The sequence below is a fragment of the Chinchilla lanigera genome, unplaced genomic scaffold (assembly GCF_000276665.1).
Source record: "Chinchilla lanigera isolate Chin_1 unplaced genomic scaffold, ChiLan1.0 scaffold00096, whole genome shotgun sequence".
NCBI lineage: Eukaryota > Metazoa > Chordata > Mammalia > Rodentia > Chinchillidae > Chinchilla > Chinchilla lanigera.
In genome coordinates, this window is record NW_004955497.1 from 2,352,767 (window position 1) to 2,360,395 (window position 7,629).

At 43.1% G+C, this 7,629-nt stretch overlaps 1 long non-coding RNA gene across 1 annotated transcript in view; it reads left to right on the forward strand.

Moving 5' to 3' along the window:
* Positions 1-7,271, forward strand: part of LOC106146830 — a 69,298-nt gene extending 62,027 nt beyond the window's left edge. Inside the window, exons 2-3 of the long non-coding RNA XR_001231431.1 lie at positions 6,182-6,279; positions 7,040-7,271. This is a non-coding gene — a long non-coding RNA (uncharacterized LOC106146830). The remainder of the gene's footprint in view (positions 1-6,181; positions 6,280-7,039) is intronic.
* The last annotated feature ends 358 nt before the right edge of the window (positions 7,272-7,629 follow it).

A 7,629-nucleotide genomic window follows, 5' to 3' on the forward strand; every position in this document is an offset into this window, starting at 1 on the left:
AAAAAAAAAAAAAAAAAAAAAAAAAAAAAGCTGTACAATAGCCCATAAATATGTACAATTACTTTGTGTCAATTAAACCTACACATACATTTTTTTAAATTTAAAAGAAAAAAACCAAAATATCCTCTTTTGAAATGTGAATAAAAAGGGTACCTATCATTGAGGGTCCAAGGAAAAAACAAGAGACTCATTAGAGCTTGCTGCATTGAGTGGAGATTATTACAAATTGCTTGTGTGAGTGGTTCTCAAATTGTGATCTCAGATCCATAACGTCAGTGCCACAGAGGCGCTGGTTAGAGCTGGGGATTCTCAGGTCAGGAATGCTGGGGGTGAGGGAGGTCCTGAACTTCCTCAGACCTTCCAGGGAATACCGATACCGTGGAAACTTCCATTCTGGTTGACAATAACTCTGCTGTCCTGGGACTCCCCTTCCCAGCAGAGTTACTGTGTCTCTGGTTGGTGCTTCTATAAGTGAAGATCTTTTCTTACAAAGGGGAACCCACCATACTTTGGGATGGATTTGATTGGTAAAGTATTTTGCCTGCCTCCTGGTACCTTCTGTTCTTTAGGCTATATTGAACTTAGTCTTTTTGCTATACTACAATCTATGGTTAGTACATTCTTCCTCTCTCTCCTTTCCCAAGAGAAATGCTCCTGTCCCTTCACCAGTCCATCTATATTTTTCAGCTCTCTTTGCTATCATAGAACACCTGCCACTGGCTACTGAAGAGGTCAAGAGAAGTTTGTGTGGGTTTGTGGGTCTTGTTCAAGTCCAAGGTCAGGCAGCCCCATTGTTTTGGGCCCTTACCCAGGCAGCTCATCACGATAAGAGTGAATGAGTGTTCACATCTCCATCCAGGAAGCAGAGAGGGGGAGAACTGGCTGGAGCTCCACAGTCCAAGGACTTCCCAGGAGGCCCTATCCCTTGAAGGTCCACATCACCTCCCAGTGCCGGCACCCTCCAGTCCACAGCTTTGTATGTGGGTCTTTGGGAGACACTCAGCATCCAAACTATAGCACCATGTAGGTCCAGTTTCCAGTCTTTGCCTCATGTCACAAGCACCTGCTTGTGTGGACCCCCTCAGCATCTGGATCTGGCATGAGCAGGCCAGCTGCAACCTGCTTGTGGTACTTCCGTCCACAGAGTTGAAAGTATGTTCACTTTCTTGTCCATCATGTTTTATTGACTCAAATTGCTTTCACTAAAACAAAAACACAGAGGAAAAAATCACCATATGTGCTTTTACACGAGCTGCACTTGCTGCTACGTGGGCTGCCATTTTGTTCTGGAGTTTATTTTCTGAACCTGATGAAAGTAGTTTACGATTATCTTTTACTGTGTTTGATATTATTTTGGACTTGTTTGCTTCAGGATTTTGAAGTCTTTTAAATCTTGACCTTGTGAGACAACATGTTCTATAGGGTCACCCACTGACTTGACAATTACTTTTCTTATATATTTGTTTTAAATAAAAGCATCCTCCAAGGCGGGGCTATCAATTAAAAATTCTACGTATTGTTGGGAACTCAAATTAATCTTACTTTCATTAAAATTTTTTAGCAGGTCAATGTTTTTGAAATCTACAAATCTATATTATTAACTTTCTAATATATTAGAAGATATACAAAAATATTATGGAAGAGTTTGTTAAGTAGTAGCTGAAATGAAGATGCCAAGTGTCTGCAGCATCCGTCTGGTCTACTGTGCTAATTCCCTAACTGCTGGGTCAAAGTAAGGTTAATTCGTGAAGTCTTGACTTAGTGAATTGACATCATTCTCAGTGCATGGTGCCTCCTTTGGAACATGTTTATAAGCCTGCATTTAGTAATTTATTCCATATCGGTTTCTGGAGATTGACATAAATTCTTTAACTGATGGTTTTAGCAGTAGCTCTTTTCCCGATATACGTAATCTTTAGGCATGAATCCTGTGCTTATAGTTGAAATACAATGATTCTGTGACTCTATTTTCAAATTCTTTTATTCATTTCTTTGAATGTGATCCTGATGGACATGGAGACTCAGCTTCACTTAATATCTCTTATTATCATCATTTATTTTTCCTTGAAGAATTTTTATTTTGCCTTTTCAATTTTGAGCCCTTCCATGGGTGTTCAGAAGCATATCTCTTTTACTCTTCATGGGTGGACTCTGCCTGCTATGTTTGTAACCCCTTGAAGACTCTTTCTTGTATGGATCATTTATAATTTTGTAGATATTCCCTTTGTCGCAACTTGATTTATTTTATTTCCTTCTATAATTTTTGTTTTTATTTGGTTTAAAGTCAACTGGTTCTCATAAAATTACCACAAATGTCTTAAAATGTAAATTTTGCCTCTAAACTCAGTTTATGTTTCATTAGTGATGGTGTTGAATGCTTATTCCCAGTGAGAATATCTTTATTAAATATACTCTCAAAGTTTAAGTCATGCTTTCCCTTATGGTCTCTGGATCTGTGACATAAAAAATTCACCAAATGGTGCATAATGTGCCTCTCATATATTTCCCTAAGCTACTGAATCGAGAAGAGAAGAGTTTCATGCTATCCTAAAATCAGATCCTCTTCTAAGTCTGACAAAGCCTCATTCTTCCCTTATTTAAATGGTGGTAGATAGGATTTTCATGAATCAAGAGTGTCACTTTAGTCCAAAGTGATTTGCACTGTATCCTCAAATCACTGGCAAAATGTAGAGCGCAAGCATTGTATGTTGACATTCTAAAGAACTTATGTTTAGAAGATCCAAAGATTTGCACTTGCAAAACCAGACAGACAGGCAAAAAACAAAACACTGTCTGGAATAGTCATATGAGATGAGTGAAAATTATAGACATGAATTGGAATATTGAAGTTTCACCTGTTGACCTACGGGTGGGAAGGTTTGGGCTGGGGACTCATCCATCATGAATTCTACAAGACACCCATGAAGAGATATGTTTAAGATTTTTAGATTTTATTACCTTAAAAATATGGTGGTTCCTCAAAATAAAACTAAAAATAGAACTACTATATAGTCAAGCTATACCATTCCTTGGTATATACTTGAAGAAGTGAGTCAGCATACTACAGAAATACCCACACATTCACATACATCACAGCCCAATTAACAATGATGAGGCTATGCAATAGGCCTGGGTGCCAATCAGTAGATGAGTGGATAGAGAAAATGTGACATGCATACAATGCATGGTATTATTTAGCTGTAAAGAAGAATGAAATCATGTCATTTGCAGGAAAAATGGATGGGACTGGAGATCATCATGTTAAGTACAATAAATCAGATTCAGAAAGACAAGTGTGTGGAATGTAGGGAAAAAAGAAGGGGTGGTTAGAGAAGGGGACAGGATTGGGGCAGGAGGAGGGGAAGGAAGGGAGGGTAATAGGCAGGTGGACAAGACCAAAGTATGCTATACATGTGTACAAAAAGGCCACAACCATATCCATCACTCTGGATAATCAATATGCACTAATGAAAAGTTGCTAAGAATCTCTTTGCTTTCAGTGTGATGACTCAGACCTTGGCCAGTGGGTGAAGAGATTTGTCTAAGGCAAAATGGTACCCATGTAAAGATCACGTGGAACAGGAGGGAACCGTATCATGTTAGCTTTTCCAGATAACTGTGCTAATCGAAGGATAAAGAGAGGAGATTGTTTGGCTTGCTATTTTAGAGGTTTCAGCCCATGTTCACTGGCTGGCCTCCTTGCTTTTGGGCCTGCGGTGAGGCAGAACATCATGGGGAGGATTGTGAGGCAGAGAGGAAGAGGAAGGCCTGGGTCCCACAGTCCCCTTCAAGGGCACACAGTACCCACAGTGGCCAGCAGCCCTCCTAGGAGGTCCCGCCTCTTACAGTGTCCGCCACTTCCCAATAGCACCACTCTGGGCCCTGAGCCTTGGACACATGGGCCTGTGGGAAGGGCTTTCAACCATGGTACTCAATGTGAAGAGAGACGGAAAGAAGGGAGAACACATGACGTGCACTAGAACTTCACCTCAAAATAAGAGGCAGAGAGGGAGAGACAGTCGGGAAGAAGGGACCACACTGGATGAATGGCGCATGCTCAATAGAGGCTAGTCCTAGTGGTTGGGAAGAGCTGGTGAAGACGGAGTCTTTTGCACAGAACTTGGGTCACCATGTTTTCCGGCCACTTCCAGACATCGTCCTCCACTCATAACCAACCAGGAGAAGGGAGGCAGGGAGCAACTTGAGGGGCCATGGTACAAACTGAAGCTAAGGGGATGCTACAGATAATGGCTCTCCTCAGCTCAAGGTGGACAGGATGTATGAACAAAGTGACTTCTCAATGGCCCAGGCAAATGCTCTGCTGGGATTTGTACTCCACCCTTGCTTCTGGCTCCCAAGGTCTTGCTTTTCTTGGGCTTGCAGTCCATGGTCCTTCTGTTTCACAACACTTCACAGGTGGTAGAGCAGTGGTACCACCTCCTACTTAACAGAAACACATTAGATTTGACAAGAATCACATCAGGCATCCAAGATTGTCATCAGGCTGTGATATTTCTGTTTCCGGTTCAGGCCTTCTATGTTCAAATTTGTTTCTGAACCATGGGCAGTTGGCTCTCATGGAATCACTGTGTGTGTAAGGAAAAAAACATTCATATAGTTAAATAGCCTATTATTTTCCCCCTTTTGTTGTAATATGAATTTAATTTTTTATTTATCATCATTCTTTACTTCCCTGCTTAAAACAATATCTCTGCCATCAAGATCTCATTTCTGGCCAATATTATTGTGTGTTTCCTGTTTAGTCATAGAGAGGAGGGAAGTATTAAAAACATCATCTTCTCTGCCTGTCCAACATGCTTGAGGTGCTACTGACTCCAAGAGAGATATTATCATGAACTAAGGCTTAGAAGGAAGACTGTTCAGAGGGTCTGAGTGATTGAGGTGTTAATCATTTCTTCCCGTTCTGACCTGTCAAAAGTGTTGGCATAGGAGAGGATCACATTCGAGGTGAAAGATCTAGCTTTGGTCACAGTAAATGCCAGCAGCACAGAGAGCAAAAAAAAAACCATGGAGTTCTGGTCTACCCTTCTCATATTCATTTCCTCTGCGTTTTGGTGGAAGTCAAACCACGATGCTGCCCCAGGCAGCCCTCTCCAGTCTTCATCTCTCACAATCTGGAGAGGGGATTTCTGCTGGAAGCCCACTTTCCCCAGCCTCTCACGGACTCTCAGGAGCAGTGTGAGCCTTCTGGTAAGCAGTGGGGGTGGAACCAATAAGTTCTAAGCAGACGAAGTTGTGGCTGTCCAAATAAGAACAGGACACGGGGCGGCGTACATTGTCAGAAATCTGATGTTTTGTGGAAACATCAGAATGTGACAAACCCAAGAAAAGTTACATGTGCTAAAAGCCTGGAAATAGCAATAACATAAAATGGAGTGTCCTTGCATGTGATAGTGTGTCCTGTCCTGAAGGTATTCAGATTGGAAAACAAAGATTTCAGCCATGAGCAACCGAGCTCACACTGAACAGCACAGGAAGCTCTCAGGTTACTTTTGCTCCCATATAAGCATTCTCTTCACTTTTGTTTGTTTGTTTTTGAGACAGGGTCTTACTATGTAGCACAGGCTGGGCTTGCACTCACAGCAGTCCTCCTGCCTCAGCATCCTTGAATGCTGAGATTACAGGTGTGCGCCACCACATCGGGCTTGCATCCACTTCTAAAATTAAACTATCCTACCCTCTTTCACTGGCTTTTGTCAGGGCATCGTGCAAATAATGCGCCATGTTGTCTGTTTAGATGTGCTTGGAGATGTTTAGGTCTTAACAGTTCAAGTGATGTGTGTGTCAAAGGTAGCTGACGAACTCTTTTGCTGGATAACAATGATATATGGCGACAACACCAAAATGCTCCTTGGGGTGAAGTGAAGATCTCTGGACTATTATCCAGGTGTGAACTTGAGACTGGGACCCGAACTGCTTTATCTTTCTGAAGGTGGGACTCATTTTCCACATCTGGACAAGACCCCAGGTATCTTCAGGCTCTGACCTCTTGACTTCATCAAAGCCAGCAGGAGGTACTGCACCTGCATTTCCTCCTGTGCAGATGGGCAGAGGGAACTGATGTCTGTTTGCTTGTCTTTCTCCCCCACTGAACGGTAAGCTCCTTGAGGGTGGGCAGGGACTGCACTGGCTCACAACCATCTCTCCATCTAACACACAGGGCCTCAGGCAGCAGCTCCGGAAGGAAGGAAGGAAGGAACCGGCTCACAGCTGAAGGCAGAAGCAAAATTGTTAGCAGAAGCCTCCTGTGACAGTGAGGTACTCTTTTTCTAGCTGGGAAATGCTCTTACTTGTTCTTCTTTGAAAGATGGATTCTTACTGGCTAAAGATTTAGATCCAAAGCGAATATTAATTGGAAAGTGACAAAGTGGGAGTTTTATGGGCTCTGGACCACTCAGGCCCAGCTGCTTCCTGTTAATGGGGATGGCTCTTCCCCTCAGTCCCTGTTCTCTGCCAGAGGGGATTGTGCTCTCTGGCATCCTCTTGCAAGAAGAAGGCCTTCCTTTGTTCTCTTCTTACTTTAGAATGGGCTGGATTTTATTTAAAGAACTCGGTCTCCCTTAAGGTTTTAATGGTGGCTGGAATGGAGACCCTACCTTCCGTCACTGAAATCTGCAACCTCTGTAAGAGCCTGGCACAGTGTCTCTCTCTGGTTATTAGCCTCTGGAATCACAGTATCTGGTTCCCCCGAAGCACGATGTCTGAATGTCTGTCACACCGGTGGGTACAATACCTACTGGTTGTGGCTCATTAGGGGTTGTTTGACATCAGCCTTGTTCATTTTGCCAGACCTCGTCTTCTCCAGGGAAGTCACTGGCTGTGCTGATTTCACTCACCATCAGCTCCTCTCCCACACTGTTCTCTGGCAGGCATTTGGTAACCGTGTGAAGGGATGATTTCTAGGGAAATTGGGAAATGCAGTCAGTCCTAGTCCCTCGAGTCACAGACTTCAGACAGACTCAGAGATGACATCGTGCAACTTACTAATCTAATAGTCTAACTTCATTTGTGAGGACAGCTTCTCTGGAAGGTGCAATTCCATGATTTGGAGATGTCTGCAGAGTCTGGAGAGATCTTCAGCAGCACCAAGGGTCTCAGTTTCGAGTACTTTGTTCAGAAAGCAGGATTGGAACCTATTTCCGCTGTGCCAGAGTACAAGAAGAGGAGGCTTAGCCAACGTGGGCCGTGTAAGTGCGGAGGGATTTGTACATCAATTTTATAGCCGAGTAGCCTCTTTCCTCCTCTCCTTCAACTCCTACCCTTAACATTTTATTTTACCATTGTTTGGTCTCCGGTGTCAAATAAAGCACCTTTTATATTTAGCACAATAGGCCCAGTGTCGAGTTTGTCTAGTCCAAAGTACTGTGCAAACATTAACCCATCCGACTCCCCTTGACCCTGCACTGCACACCCTTGTTTAAACACTGCGGTGATCCTGGGTAAGCACTCGAGGCAGTAGCTACGAAAATTACAGAAAGCACACGAGAGTTTAAATATCTGTTAGGGTGTGTTGTGGACTGATGTTTCCCCTGGTGTGAAGGCTTTAAATCCTGACTGTTTACAGTTCACGAGTCTTCCGGAGGAATGATTAAGAGCAAAAGTGTATGG